Source organism: Miscanthus floridulus, chromosome 18, assembly GCF_019320115.1.
Source record: "Miscanthus floridulus cultivar M001 chromosome 18, ASM1932011v1, whole genome shotgun sequence".
Classification (NCBI taxonomy): Eukaryota; Viridiplantae; Streptophyta; class Magnoliopsida; order Poales; family Poaceae; genus Miscanthus; species Miscanthus floridulus.
The window spans coordinates 18459828-18476792 of record NC_089597.1 but is presented as its reverse complement, the minus strand read 5'-3'; the positions used below and the strand labels follow the sequence as shown (position 1 = coordinate 18476792).

General features: G+C 43.8%; 1 pseudogene; it reads right to left on the bottom strand.

Annotated features, from left to right (window-relative positions):
* Window positions 1-2580: 2580 nt before the first annotated feature.
* Window positions 2581-4568, bottom strand: LOC136523383 (uncharacterized; annotated as a pseudogene).
* Window positions 4569-16965: the final 12397 nt, after the last annotated feature.

The window sequence follows — 16965 nt, the reverse complement described above, 5'->3', positions numbered from 1 at the left end:
GTGGTCACGTCGCCGGCCGTTTTCGGCCGTCGGATCGAGCGCGTGGACGGCCCAGATCGGACCAGCTCCGGTCATTTTGCAAAAAACCCTTCTATTTAGAGAAAATCAACCCGCAATCCAGGGCAGTTCGAAATTTTTTCACAAAACCCCTCGAGCTTCACTTAAATCAATCCGCAGTTCAGAGGCCCTCTCAGTATATTTTGCGAAAACCCCCTCAGATTTTTCTAAAATCGACCCACAGTCCATCCTTGGTTATTTCATAAAGAGGCCCCGCTATTTTGCAAAAAAAACCTCGAACTTTAGTCCAATCAACCCGCAGTCTAGGCCTCCTCTCAGGTTTTTTTTGAAAAAAAACCCCCTCGAACTTTACCGAAATCAACCCGCAATCCAGGCCTTTTAAATGGGCCGGCTTGTCTCCCGCTCGGACTTGTATATCGCCAAACCTGGGCCTTACTGGGCCGAATTCGGCCCAACGACGTTTTTCTATTTTCCTGCAAATTTATTATTTATCTAAAACGGTTGAAATTTTGTAAAGAACATAATAAAACAAATAAAAATAAAAAAAATGCCAAACTAAGTTTGTTGAACTCTACACAACTAGCACTGCATTGTAAACACATAACATCACATGTTTTAGTATAATTTTTTGCTATTAATGTGGATCTAGATTTCTCTAGAGTTTTCTATAAATAATTAATAGAGTTATTTTCTTTATTCAAATTGCTATGAAATTTTTACCCTAGGTTACCCATACCACGCATAAAATAAAACGATCGAGTGATTTTACCGGCTTTACGATCCTAATACCCACAGTCCATCCTTGGTTATTTCATAAAGAGGCCCGGCTATTTTGCAAAAAAAAACCTCGAACTTTAGTCCAATCAACCCGCAGTCCAGGCCTCCTCTCAGTTTTTTTTTTGAAAAAAAACCCCTCGAACTTTACCGAAATCAACCCGCAATCCAGGCCTTTTAAATGGGCCGGCCTGTCTCCCGCTCGGACCTGTATATCGCCAAACCTGGGCCTTACTAGGCCGAATTCGGCCCAACGACGTTTTTCTATTTTCCTGCAAATTTATTATTTATCTAAAACGGTTGAAATTTTGTAAAGAACATAATAAAACAAATAAAAATAAAAAAATGCCAAACCAAGTTTGTTGAACTCTACACAATTAGCACTGCATTGTAAACACATAACATCACATGTTTTAGTATAATTTTTTGCTATTAATGTGGATCTAGATTTCTCTAGAGTTTTCTATAAATAATTAATAGAGTTATTTTCTTTATTCAAATTGCTATGAAATTTTTACCCTAGGTTACCCATACCACGCATAAAATAAAACGATTGAGTGATTTTACCGGCTTTACGATCCTAATATATATATATATATATATATATATATATATATATATATATATATATATATATATATATATATATATGGTGTATTTTATATACTCTCGGGAGTAGTTATTCCCATAATCAAAAAATCACGTTGCGTATGTGTACATACTCATTTATCAGTTTGAGTATGTTGACATACTAATATTAAAATATTCTAGATATTTACTATGTGAAAAAAATTTCAAAAGAGCACATATTTTTTAATATATTATATAATACTATGATAGTAGCATATAAAATAAGTATAACCATACACTCTAAGTATACATACATACTTATCATACATAGTACCCTAGATGGTCTAGTATGATGATATACTCCATTTACGTACACTTCGTCGGGCCATATACGCCCTAAATCTAGAGATATACACATGAGAGTAAACTACTCCCTGAAAGTAGGAAATAATATATATATATACACGCGCGCGCGCGCACGTTCACCTACACATAAATATTACCCCACGTATGAAATAACATTCTATCAATTATCGTAATATAGCGCAAAAAATAAGCATAGTTAACGAACCCTGGTGCAACAAGTTCACCGAACCTAACCAGGTGCGCATAGCTCAGTTTGTAAATTTAAATAATTGAAATAATACTTGCTCTGCTACACCGTTGTTACATGCTCCCATTCTTGAATAATTTGGTCAATCAGAGTTCAATACTAGGAACTGCTGCATACAATATATAATCAGCTGCAATCTATTGGAACGATCACTTCCCCTAACATTAGCCTTTACTGGCCGGCGCGGCAACGCCGCGTGCCTTTTCTAGTCACAACTAAATACAAAACAGTTTCGATATGTTTTAGTTGACTTATTAGTAGGTTTTGCAAAACCCGAAAGAAAAAAAGGTGTTGAAGAGGAGCGACCATGATATTGATATTGCCCTGTTCTTCAGCACTACTTCAGCAGTACTTTTTAGCGAACGAACAATATTTTTCTCTCTCAACAAATCAGCATAAGCATCAGTATAAGCCAAATTTCAGCGAAACGAACAGTGATTTGAGCTGAGCTTTTTAATCATTGTTACATCCAATGGTTTATTATGATAATTGTTAATTTCACAAAAAAATGTTCTAGGATTAGGATATATATAGTATGAGTGAAGTCCACATACCATTAACATAAGGGCATTCGAGAAAGGCGCCATTAAAGGAGGCACCCCTTGGAAAATCTTTATTTTCTTGAATAAATGTTCAGATGAACGAACGATGGGTGAGACGTGAGAATATCTATCTACCCATGAAAAATTCCCTCAATGTCCAGCCCTTTGCATCTGTTCAAGTGGACATGTGAAAGCGACCGAAAGATTTTATTTTGTTCCAGGTGGAAACCAACAGACGATCGAAGTCGTCCACCAATTGTATTTTATTATTTTTATTTCCATTCATATGTCGAGTCTGCAAGTCGATCCGCATGCGAGACTGTTGTAGATCAGAGATAAGCAGGGTAGTACATTACATACTTGCTTACTCCTAGTCTCAGATCAGATCAGCATAGCATGAAGTCGCCGCCGTCCATCCAGCACTTCCGCCGCTATGACCCACGCTGCGACCACGAACTCGAAGCCTCGGGAATCATGGCGCCGACCTTCCAGGTTAAGGCGGCGGTGAGCATGGCGGCGAGGAGCCACGCGGCGAGCCTGGCCCGGCCCCTGGCGGCGACCGCTGGAAGCGGTGGAGGGACAGGAACAGGAGGAGCAGGATGAGGTGGGAGAGGCCGACGAAGGCGAGGTCGTGGCCGCCGCCGGTGCCGCGGTGGAGACGGAGGCAGAGGCAGAGCGCGAGGTTGAGGCCGAGGGCGACGAGGATCCCCACGGTGGCCAACGGCAGGCGGCGGCCGCAGCTAGGCGTCGTCGCTGGCGACGCGGCGTTGGCGTGGGGATCTGCAGAGAAGGGTTTGGGCGCATAGACGGCTATGGTTGGTCGGGGCTGGGGGGCCAAGAGTTTTGACCTCGGATTTCACGAGACCTGTGCACACGTGGACGCGGAGCACATGTCATGATGACGTGATGCCTTCTCACGTACAACTCACGTGTACGACGTCGCGAGGAGGGGTCCCTCCCTCACTGGTCAATGGTCAATTTCCATGACTCATACGAATCCCTCATTGGTCAATGGTCAATTTTCATGAGTCATACGAATCCCTCACTGGTCAATGGTCAATTTCCATGACTCATACGAATGACTCGACTTTCTAGCATGCCTGAAGCCCATAAATTTCGGAACATGAACAGGGCTAGCCCTATGTTTTCAAGGTCCTAAGGTGAACTCACCATCATGGACCCATATAAGACATATATGTGATTGTAAAAAAGACCATATATGTTAGTGTCTAATTATATACTTGTAAAGCACGAAACAAATCAAATAACACTGTCTCGATTTAGCATGTTTAACAACACCTAACATCCTAAACTAGAAGGAAAATATTTCACCACATGAGTCACCATTTTCAACTATTATTTATCAATCACTAACTAGAAGATTAGACTGTGTAAAATCGAAATACACTACGCGTGCCTGACTGGATATTTCAATCTGGGCCACGAGACGGACGGAGGTCTGCTGTGCGCTTCACCCTGTACACCGACTGACACCAACCGCCAGACCCAACGTGAGTGCGTGACGACGATGCGATTGGCAGCGGCAGGCATTCAGGCACAAGGCGGCGCCGTGTCGAGGAACTCGCGACACGAGAGGCAAGACAACCCATGGTCAGGCGCCGGAGAGTCACAAAGAATCGTTTCTTTGAAAAAAAAAAAACTGACGTCATTTGCCTTTCTATTTGGGCTCTTGTTGCTAGTAAATGGACTATAGTCTACGATGATTTACATATCTAGGTTTGGGCCCTCTACTTAGGCTGGGCCCTGCCGGCCCTGAACATGAAAAATAGAGAGGAGGTTGAACTACTTACCTACTTATTGTCCAAAATAAGTACATATCTTGTTTCTTAAATAACTAAGCATTTTATTTTAAACTAGCTTTAAATAAATTTAACACAAAAATAGGAGTATATTCTACTTACCTGCTCACGGAGGCAGAGGAAGAGCAGCACGACGATGGCGTCCGCGGCGAGCACGAACAAGACGGAGCTCGCGTCGTCGCCCCAGGAGTTGTAGACGGCGAGCCCGGAGTTGAAGGTCAGGACGCCCATGGCTACCTTGGTTAGTCCGGCATACTGCCGGTCCATGTTGGTGTGCACGTGGTGGGGAGCGTGCGGAGACTGGAGACGGAGACGGCGACGGCGATCCGACGAGCGAGCATCGGGTCACCGGTCACGACTGCCGACTGGGCTGTGCTGGCTAAAGATGCCGAGGGCAGGCGTAGTGGTAGGAGTGTATATATAGCAGAGCGTCGGGTTGAGAAAGCGAATTCGGCAACTCATGAAAGGGACGGATGGAGATACGGATAGTCTTTGGTTCTGATCCCCTAGTCCGACAGAAGACACGGCGGCACCACGCCGGCCACGTTTTGACTTTTAGAGGCTCTTCATTTGATTTGACTGCGCGTGAGGCGTGGTCAAACGACACTTTTCTTCCTCGTACAAAGGACTCACTCCGTACCAGAATAAGTGCACTCCTAGAGCTCAAATTTTTTTCCAAAATAAATATACCTCTACAAGCTATCTTCACTTATCTTTTTCTACTTTCTCTTTTCCCAAAGTGCAATAATTACATCTTTATAGGGACATATATATAATTTCTCACTAATCTTGATCTCTTCACCTAAACTCTAGAAGTGCACTTATTTTAGGATGGAGGGCACCTGCCATTCTCAGTTTCTCACGTTGTCGTTCAAACCGTCCCCACATGACGATCGAGGCGCCAGGCTGGCAGCCCTTCTTATATAGGAGTACCAGGCATTTGTTGAGGTAGGTATATACGCCGATCCGAGGAGGGTACTCATCTCCATTTATAAGCTGGAATAACACGTTAACCAGCCTTTTGTTCGTTTAGCGGTCGGCGATTGGTCCATGCTACACATCAAAGCAGCCCACACTGTTAAGAATTATTGGGAGTAGAGCAATTTTACGTTACAATTATAAATACTAATACTCCCTCCGTCCGAGAAAGAATACAATTATAGCACAGTATCATGGTTTTTATATCTTAAGTTCGATCAATTATAGATAAAAATATATCAATATTTATGATATCAAATAAATATCATTAGATTAATTACGAAATGTATTTTTATAATAAATTATTTTGGAGCTGTAAATGTGAATAATATTTAATAGAAATTTGGTTAAACGTGAACTACTTTTGCTGACACGCAACATGTAGTTGCATTCTTTTATGAACGGAGGGAGTACCATTTTCACATACCACTCGCGTTGGCTCTGGATGGCTTACCAACCTACATGATGGGTGCTCTGGCCTTGCCGGTAGGGATCAAAGAAGCCTTAGACGCCAAACGCTGGGCGTTCCTCTGGAACGGCTCCTCTGGCGCCAAGTGTCTAGTGGCTTGGGAGAAAGTGTGCACCATGAAAGAAGATGGAGGGCTTGGCATCAGGAGGCTGGACACCCAGAACGCTTGTCTGTTGCTCAAACTAGTGCACCGTCTACACCATCCGAATGACTCCTCATGGGCAGCTTGGGCAAGGCAGCAAGTCCAACTAGTGGGGCTCCAGGGGAGCATCGCCAGTGACCATTGGAGGCCTTGAGAAGTCTGCTGCTGGCATACCGCAGTACTCCCTCCATACCCAAAAAAACCTGACGTTTAGGATAGGATTGTGGTAACCAAGGAGTGATTAATTAGGGGTTAGTTTTCCTTCTTTGCCCCTAATAAATATGGTTGCGCTTGCTCTCTGTACGAGAAAGTTAACCAACTCAACTGGCTAGTGCGCGGAGCCTGCATTGCTACGCCCCAGGTTCAAATCCCGGTTGCCCCACCTTTTTTGTTGCCCATTTCATTTTGCATGGCGATGGTCCGCTGCATGGCACTGTTTGCCCTGCGTGGCGCGCGCGGACAGCAGTTTTGCTCGGCGCCTGCATTTTCGCTTGGCGCGGACAGCAGTCTTGCATGCGCGCGGGGCAATTGTTTCATTTTCGTTTGGCACTTGTTTCATTTTCGTTTGTTGCCTGCGCGCTCGGATAGCACCGACGTTTGAGCTGCCTGTACTCCACGCCACTGGCTTATTTATGCGGCAACTTGCTTTCTCTCTTCTCCACGCCATTTGCTTGCTTGCTTAAACGCCTCTCTTTCCTTCTTTCTCAACCATCTATTCTTGCCATCTTCTCTGTCCACTTAACCGAGCAATGAGTGCTTTTTTCCCTGCCTTTGATCTAAACGTTCGTTTGGAAGAAGATGACGACGACAACCTTCCCATCGATCTCAACGAGCCAGTTTTGGAAGATGAGAACCACGGTAATGTGTCTTTCTCAGTTTGTTCTTTCTCATTTATATGAACAGCACCCCATGCAAATTATTTTCCTTTCTAAGTGTGGTCTTTTCTTTTCAACAGGAATAGATTTGAACTTACCATTAGATGAATTTGGAGCTGTTGACTTTGATTACGTACAAAACCTCACTGGTACAGTCCTCTCACTTTGTTTTTTTGTTTTACTAGTCATGCCGTGCCTAATTTGGAGCTGTTTTTTTACTAGTCATGCCGTGCCTAATTTGGAGCTGTTTTTTTACTAGTCATGCCGTGCCTAATTTACAGTCCTCTCATTTATATGAACAGCACCCCATGCAAATGATTGTTTTTTTCCCTATAATTACATCATGTCGTCACTACTTTGGACTGTAAATAAGCTTGTTGTTATCATTATTAAAATGATTGGTTTTTTCCTTTAACTACATCATGCCGTGACTACTTTGTACTATTAAAAAGCTTGTTTTTTCGTTTTGCTAGAACAAGATGGTGATGCTCCCGTTCCACTACACCAACCGAAGAATGACTATTCTGATCGTGTTAGACAACAAGTGTATCAAGCATTGTTGATGAGAAGCAAAAATGGGAAACTAGGCAAGCATGATACAACAATTGTATCTAACCAATTTGGAGTAAAAATTAGATCAGTTCAGCGCATATGGAGGCAAGGTAAAAACCAACTTTCTCAAAACATTCCGGTCATGGTTCCTAATCTAAAGAAAGGTAGAAGTGGCCGCAAAGCAATCCCTCTAGATTTGGAAAAGTTGCGGGATATTCCTCTCAAGCAAAGGATGACCATAGAAGATGTGTCTAGTAAACTTGGTATTAGCAAATCTAGGATACAAAGGTATTTGAAAAGGGGTTTCATTAGACGCCACTCTAGTAGCATCAAACCTTACCTCACTGATGATAACAAGAAGACTAGGTTGAAGTGGTGCATTGACATGATTGATCAAGGTTTGCTTGATGATCCAAAGTTCAAGGATTTGTTTGACTTTGTGTTTATTGATGAGAAGTGGTTCTACCTCACTCAAAAATCAGAGAGGTACTACTTGCTACCCGAGGAAGATGAACCACACCGCCTTTGCAAGAACAAGAACTACATCCCTAGGATCATGTTCTTATGTGTATGTGCTCGGCCACGATTTAGAAATGGAGTATGTGTGTTTGATGGCAAAATAGGTTGCTTTCCACTAGTCAATTTTGAACAAGCTATTAGAGGAAGCCACAACCGTCTTCGTGGAGAGGAAGTAATCAAACCAATTCAATCAATCACAAGGGATGTGATAAGAGATTTCATGATAAATAGAGTGTTGCCCGCAATTAGAGCAAAGTGGCCAAGAGAAGATGTCAACAAGCCAATATTCATTCAACAAGATAATGCTCCATCTCATTTAAAAGTTGATGATCCTCATTTTTGTGCGGTTGCAAAGCAAGATGGGTTTGACATTAGGCTTATATGTCAACCACCCAATTCTCCAGATTTTAACATTCTAGATTTGGGGTTTTTTCGAGCTATTCAAGCCATTCAATACAAGAAAGATGCTAAGACAATTAAAGATCTAATTCCAGCAGTGCAAGAGGTAAATGATCATCCATTCGATTGATTAAATTGATCTTGAACAACTAAAGTACTCTACTCACTACAATCTGTTTTTTGTAGGCATTTTTGGAGTACTGTCCAAAGAAAGCAAATAGGATCTTTGTCACACTACAAATTATTTTGAAGGAAGCAATGAAGGTAAAAGGTTGCAACAAAATCAAGATTCCTCACATAAACAAACAAGCACTAGAGAGGGAAAAGAGGCTGCCATTGCAAATCCCTTGTGAAGCTTCATTGCTAGCCGAATCACTTGCTAGTCTTCCTGTAACAAATTAGAAGATGCAAGTTTATGCAAATTATTAGATGAGTGTATCTTAGGTTTGCAATGGCCAAATTGAGAGATGCTGTACTGTACCTTAGTGCTCTTTGTTTGCTGCTTCTTAATATACTCTTCCACCTTCTTCAAAACGTCATCAGTCAACTTGATTCTAGTACCATCCATTTCAAGTTTGGCCACATCAGGAATATAGAACTCGCAATCGAATTTGTCCATTAGATGGAACCACTTTACTGGCATATCGTAATCTTCGTGTAGAAGTCCACAATGGCCACACCTGCGTGCGTTCCGGCGAGCTTGGTAGCAAGCTTCTCCGAAGACACCGCCAGCGTGGAACGTGCCACAGCGAGGGCATAGAGACTCGACGGAGTCAGGCTCGACGGAGTCGGGCACCATGTCGATTGAGTCTGCAACCATGTCGACGGAGGCCGCGACCTGCTCGACGGAGTCCGGCACCTCTTCGACGTCCGCGAACATCTCATCCGAGTCCGCGAACACCGACGAGGCCGCGACCTGCTCGACGGAGTCCGGCACGTCTTCGACGTCCGCGAACGTCTCATCCGAGTCCGCGAACACCGACGAGGCCGCGACGGCGAGCACCTCCTCCGCAACGGACTCCGACGAGGACGCGATGGCGAGCGCGCGGCGAGCGCGCGGCGAGCAGCGAGCACGCGGCGAGCGCCCTGCGACGAGCGTACAGGCGAGCGAGCGGCGAGCGCGCGGCGCGCTTCCGGCGAGCGTGTGGCGAGCGTCATGGCGAGCGTGCGGCGCGAGTGATCCATTCGTGGCGGCAAGGAACAGCAACGAACTCTAATAGCGAGTTGAGCGTGGAGAGGAAGATGAAGGAACAACAATTAATGGGGAGTGAAGACGGACGGACGGCCAGACGGGCAATCGAAGCGAACGGGCGGCGTCGACTAGGGGCAATCCAGTCCAAAGTTCACCCTGCCATGGCACAACGTCAAGCTTTGTAAAAACGGGCCAAAGGCCCAGAACGTCGACTTTTTTGAGTACGGAGGGAGTATCTCCTATGTCAAGGTTGGAGATGGGTCTAAAACCTCATTCTCTTCTCTACTTCAACCACTACTCACCCCGAGAGCAAGAAGTGAGCTACTTCAGTTGCAGCAGCTATTACAGGACATGACCCTGATAGAGGCACAAGACGAGAGAGTTGTGCTTTTGAAAAAAAGACCACAAGCTAACAACGGGCTTGATTTACAGGGCGTCAATCAGAGGGGAGCAACACAGCTTCCACCCTTTGCCTTTGTCTGGCGCAACTTCGCACCCCCTAGGGTACGATTCTTCGCCTGGCTCCTGCTACAGAAACAGATACAATGCAAGGTGAACCTGGAGAAGAAGGGCGTGCTCACGGATGCAACTTGTGACCTGTGTACGAGGAGTGATGAGGATGCAAACCATATCATTTTGGACTGTGTCATTGCCCGTCAGTTTTGGGCTAGGCTTGGATGGAATATGGAAGAATTAGGCTCGGTGGAGAACCTATGGCGCGCCAGCCCCCCAGTTGGGACCCATCCTAAGGCGACATCACCTCTAATCCTACTTTGCTACTGGGAACTTTGGAAACACCGACACGATGTGGTGTTTCAGGGCCTACACCCAAGTGTTGATCGGCTAGTGATGACCTGTAAGACAACTGCAGCACTTTGACAGTGCCGTATCCTAGGAAATCTTATCTCCTCTCTAGCTTCTGGAGATCAATTGTTTGGATTTAATCTATATCTCTATCCCCTCCCGACTTTGTAACTGGCACCAAGCCGACTTTGTAACTCCACCCACCAGACCTTGTCTGGAATCAATGGTAATATATTCAGGTGGGGACTCATCGTCCCCCCCGGTGTTCTTGCTCAAAAACATATGACTCGCGTTGCCATTAGAGATATCCATATCTAAATCCAGATATGCTAAACAAATTAAGATAATTCTAATTTAGTATACATATCAGATATAGATGTGAATAACTATATTCAGATTTACTCCCTAATTTGTTCTAAGCTATAGTTCACTTTGATTTTATCCTAAATCGATTTTCATCTAACTCTGGTCAAGTTTTTAGACACATATAGTAACACCTACAAGTTTGAATAATGGATTCTCAAAACATGTTTCAAGAAAAAAATAAATGGAATTAATTTGATATTGGTGGATTTTTATATAAACGTAACATGGTTAGAGTTTAACAAGTTTGACTTACCATAAAGTGAAAGATGAAACTTAATTTAAAATGTATGGATTACAATCTGCAACGCAGCGCATAAAAACACTGGATAATTTAGATTTCCATTATTATTACATGCATTTCCATCCGTAGCAGTACTGCAGTAGCAATAACACGGAATATTATCATCTAGAATTGCAGTTCCTTTGGGACGAGGGAATATGCAACTTGTTGACCGAAGCTTCTGTTCATATCTCAATAGAATAGAAAAGGAGGAAAAACACGAATTTGTGTTGCACTAGGGAAGTGCATATTCAGATATTTTTCACCATTCTGTGCGGGGATATGTTTATATATATATTTCACTTAACATATTCACGTGTGAGACGTTGCTCTCTCTTTGCTCACGATGACTAGGCCATCAGCTCGTTTTTCTTTTTTTTTTTAAAAAAAAAAGAAGGCAAAAAAGCACTACGTCAAAAAATATTTCTAGGGGCGGTTGTAGACCATTTGTAGGGGCGGTTTGCCCAGCCGCCCCTACGCAAGGGTCTCTACAAATCATGCATTTATAGGGGTGGTTCCCAGGCCGCCCCTATAAATCGATTTGTAGGGGCGGCTGTAGTACCAGCCGCCCCTACAAACAGGTATTTGTAGGGGCGGTTCAATCTAAAACCGCCCCTACAATACGTTTTCCCGCAAAAAAAAAATCAAATTTTCAATTCAAAATCGCTTTGCCGAACGTCCCACAACCAACGTTCCGAACCGCGTTTGCGTTGCCGAACACCCCGCGACCAACGTTCCGAACCGCGTTCGCGTTGCCGAACGCCCCGTGACCAGCGTTCGCGTTGCCGAACACCCCGCGACCGCGACTACAAGCATAAGAGTATTCTATAAACTACATTTACAAGTCCAATTCACATGAATATATACAATCATCATTAAATATACAAATTCCATATACATTGTTATCAACGTCCTAGAGCTAGCCTTTCAGTCTCACGAATGTGTTGGTACTGAGGATTTGTACCTAACTCAGACTCTCGGTCATGGTAGGCGCCTCTGACGTGTACAATCTGGTCCAATATGAAGTTGCAAAGGTCGCCAACGAGCTCTAAGAGTTGGTCATCCTTGTATGGATCTCTTTTCATTCCTTTCTCTTCTCTCCACTACAAGAAAACAAGTTTCGGTTTAGTATTTCATACCATTTATGAAGTTTTTATACTACGGGTGAAGAGGTTCAAACTTACCCTTAAGGGGTGTCTCCTGTAGGCACCGGTGTTACCCATCATAGAACATATATAGTATCCACAATATACACTCCCAGGCTTCTACTTGGGGCACTGTGTGTTTTGCATATGAAAATGTTAAGTAATGCTTTTGATAGCCATGTAACGGAGTACTGAAGAAGTAAGTTACACTTACCGCACATAGTGTTTTTATAGCCAGCTTTTCTTTCCTTGCTGGATCATGCCTTCCATGATGATTAGTGACATAGAACCTAAATGCCTTGTTCGAATTATTTTAGCAAATACAACTTGTTAGTATCCAAAAGTGAACGTTACAAGTATGTATACAAACATATAAGCTAATGAGGATTGTCGATATGTATACGTCTTGAGAATCGATATGAAGTCTTTGTATGTCACCGTGTCCTTATCTAATGAATCAAAGACCCATGCCATGCTCCTCCTGACATCGACGGCTATACAAATCCAGTGGTTGCTACATGGATTTAATCATAGAATTACATAAGCCCTTTTGCATCAAATGAAATATATCGAATAAAGCTTTAAATATAGAGTTGAGCTTACTCGAAGTTGTATGGTAGCCATATAGTAGAGTGGTGTTGGAGATTTTTGAAAGCCAAGGCAATATATGCCGCAACCTTAAGGGACTCTTCCCTTAGCTTCGCACTACGGATGCGCTCTTTCTCCCGAAGAGTCTTTGCAGCTGCTAGCTCTTTGGCATCCAGTGTCCACCGTTTAGGGTAATTAAAATTTGTTTGGGCTATAGCTTGAGGGTCTACATACCTGGCTTTCACACTTAACATTTGTTTGACAATGTGCACTTGCATTCTATAAATCACGGCGTGGGTTAGTTACAACAAAATTCAAAGATTACATTCATATCATATCGGGAGGACAAGGACTTACAGGCACCACGCGCAAATTAGATTCATCTCCATTTCTCCCAGGTGAAAGCATGTGTGCATGTCATTGAAGTCAAAGACAATTTTCCTGGCTGGGCTTCCAAATGTGCTGGTGGGAAAGCATGCTTGTATGATATCTATGCTCGTTGGGAGAACACGCAAGTACCAATCATGGAACCTTCTCATTCCAAGTGGTAGGCGCTGGATGTCCCGGTTTGGTAGGAAGGGCTTGCCTCTTTCATATTTTTTCAGGCAATCCTTTGACCATTCGATGGCATCAACATTTGGATACTGCTTTGCAATTTGGTGGAGTTTGCTACTGACGGCCTCCTCAGAACCCCGTGATGGGACTTTTTTAACTTGGTTTTCGGGCTTGAACTGATCATGGGAATACCACTTGGACACCGACGAGACATCTTTGATCAAAACATAAACTGGCCTTATATTGATTGGAATCTTCTTTCGGAGTTCCCATTCAGGCATGTTCTCATCTTCTTGTGCATCACCTTCTTCAGGAGGCACTCGTTGTTCATGTATCAGTTGTGCTTGTTGAGAAGACCATGGCATCTCATGATGCACTTGCCCGGTACGAGCTGGAGAAGGTTGTGGCATCTCATCAGGCACATGCTCGATAGGAGGCAGGGAAGAATGTGGCATCTCAGGAATGTGGGGGTCACAAGATGGTGAAAATATCTCCCCGGCCTCAACAACTCGCTCTAAATTTGGGAGAGGGGGAGGCGGCGAAGAAGCAGTCAATATAATGTCCTGTTTGTGCCAGAGGATGAACTGCCCCATAACGTCTCCGAGTAACACCAGCACCTCGGGAGTTGTGTAGTCTATCCTCCACTGTATGAACTCGGGCTTCACTGTATGCACCTCGACCCTAGTGTAGTCCGGCGGTATCTTATTATTGTGGTGTAAGCCACCGGGAGGATGTGCCACACCCGTTGCCACCTCCATCATAGTGTTCTGTCGGCCGCTGAGAAACACCAAGGTGCAACTAGTAGGTTCCCGTATGAGATCGACTAGGGTTATGGCTGCAGTGGAACCTTGGCTGCTAGGAACTTTCGGAGGGCTGCCAACTAATGCCAGTTCTCCCGGTGGCATCACTAATATACGTGGCTCCGTAGACATTCCTTGCTCCTCTAGCGCCTTCGCAACTAGAGCCTTCACTTGGAGCTCAAGACTAGTCTCCCGGTCTCGGCCATGTTTCTTGTACATGTGCCTATCCTCTTCGAATCCTTGCTTCTAGGTCATCTTTTTCCCTAGCCCCCTGGTGTGGCCTATGTGCTCCTTGTTTCCCAAGCCAAGGCTAAGCTCGTCCCTCTCTCTGGAAGGATTGAATGAGCCCGTCTCTTTGTCTTCAGCATATTTCAGTATCCTTGATACTGCCTCTTGGTTCTCCGGCTTATCAAACTTAAGATTACTGCCGGATGGTTCTGTACTCCTCGCATATATCCAGTTCCTTGAGCGTACCTTCAAGTTCGTCACATCGATATTCCCAGCAGCTATGGCCTCTTCATCCATCTTCCTAAACTGCTCTTCCTTGGCATAGTAGCCACCGGGGCCTAGATGATGGTGGTGTTTGTTCCTCTTCGCCAGCTCGGTGTTACGGGCACTGAGCTCCAATGCCTCCGCTGAAGTCTTCTGAGCCACGAGCTCCTCCCATTGACTAGGAGTTATTTTGTTGAACTCGTTGAAGGGAGTTAACCCCTTTTGGATATACTTCATGTTGAGCTCCGACCTCCAACGTCGAAATGACTCTCCCATCATCTTGATAGTATTTTTTTACCAATTCGTGCTTACCCTCTGGAAATCTAAAATTGACCTTCAGATGCCTATCCCATAGTGCATTCTTTATGTTCTCTGGTACCTCTTTCCAGTTAGGGATTACTGGGTTCAATTTATCTTTTACTAGGGCCCCGATCGCATTATGGAATCGTCCTCTTAATTCCTTCGGCTCAAGGATCTCCCCTGCTAGCCCAACCTCCGTTATCACATAGCAAGCCTTATCTGGATATAGATTTCCTTTTCTATCCCCTCGTTTCCTCTTAGGCTTGGTAGTCGTGGTTGTGTCTTGAGTTTGTGGAGCAGAGGCATCGTGATCCGTCTCTGTGGTTGTTGCCTCTACTCTCCTTTCCTCTACTCTGTCTTGTCCAGCGAGATGTCGCGGACGTCGACGTCGTCTTTTCTGAGTTTCAGGAGGGACCTGTATATAGGATAGGTCAAAGTGTTAGCAGAGGTAACACAGCCAAAGCTTTAGCAAAATTTACAAGCTAAGGCTTCTTCCCTACCTCCTCGTTCAGGTCAAAATCCTTGTCCAAATCTTCCTCCGTTGGCCTCCTTCTTGCTTCAGGTGGGAAAGGATCCTCGGAACTTTCATATCCCTCTTCTGACTCATCATCCTCTTCTTCTTCGCCTTCAGCAGCCTCTCCTTCAGGGCCTTCCTCCTCGTCACACTCCTCCTGAGTAAGCATCACTTCTAGATCCTTTTCTACCTCGTTATCGAACTGTTCCTGAGTAAGCTAGTCCTCTAGTGCTTGCTCCTCAAGGGTTGGCTGCTCATCATGCTCGGGGCATCGAGCTGCACTGTCTGTTGTCCACGACATTATTTCACGCTTTGTTCTAAAAGATGTAAGAAAGTGTGCTTTAGGTACGCGAGAAGGTATAAGAAATAAAAAAGGTCTATAAACCAAAGTAGTCCTATAAAACAACAATATAAAAAACGAGAAGTAGCAGTGGTAGAGACCTCAGAAACATGTCAATCATCATCTGATCTTGAACTTGGAGCATCAAGGCATCATAACAGAGAAGAGAGGAGAAGGTAATGTAGGGGCGGCTGCTAATGATGCCAAGTTCCTCACAAGTTCTTGATCATCAGCTCATATTCCATATAATGTATGGACTTAGACAATTTCATCATCGGCAAAACAAAGGAGGGGAGAGGAGAGGGAAAGGTGTAAAAACAAGCAGCTGCTGCTTCCCAAACATAGAGGATAGGAAATATGGCAAAAATAGAGGAGAGGGGAGATTTGGTAAAAAAACAACACCTACTGCTTCCAAAAAAGCAACAGCTGCCATACTGCCATCAGAAGTAGTAGACAATAGTAGTAGGGAACCTGTTATCTAAAAAAAGTAAGCAAGAACAGAAATATATTGTGTAAGTCTATAAATAACAAGGTGTAGATAAGCAAGAACATGCACTTATATAGAGAACAGAAATATACTGCCATCAAAAGTAGTAGGTAAAGGTGCTAAACTCATAGAACATGCACTTATATAGAGAACAGTCACAATAAACTGTATAAAAGAAGAAAAAGAATATGTAGCAGCCAGCAAGTACCAATCAAGAAGCAAAACGCTAAAAATGTAGCACTAGCATAAAAAGAAGACAAATCTGCATGTGGGTTACTTGATAAAACACTAGATCACCTTTTTCCAGCACATGGCTATGACAGAGACCACCCAGGGCAGGAAGACGGGCCATGCTCTAAAAAGACATATACTCCAATCTAATCATACTACTACTATCATACCCTTGCACAGTACAGTAATTACCCAATCTAGTCATAAGCGTGTTGCCTTCCAATCTAGCCATTGTCAACACAAGGAATGACCTCTATTATACATACACAACCTCTGAAGGATCACCCTACATACGCGTCTGGCTTGACTACACCGGCAAGATAAGGACTCAAATAGACCGTACATTCTATTTAAGGCAAACAGACATCAAATAAACTATATCAAAATACCATCTCTCGTACTTTATGCTGGTGTTGATGCCTTGATGGCATCAAATAGTAAAAGAAAAGGGTTAGAAACTGCTAGATTTACAAGTAATAGTATCTTGGATCACTATATCTAAAGAGAATGGCTTGTGTTACAAGTCAGAAACGTGTACAACACATATATGTCTTTAATAAGAACGATTGTTACAGGAACTAGACGTGTCAGTTGAATCCA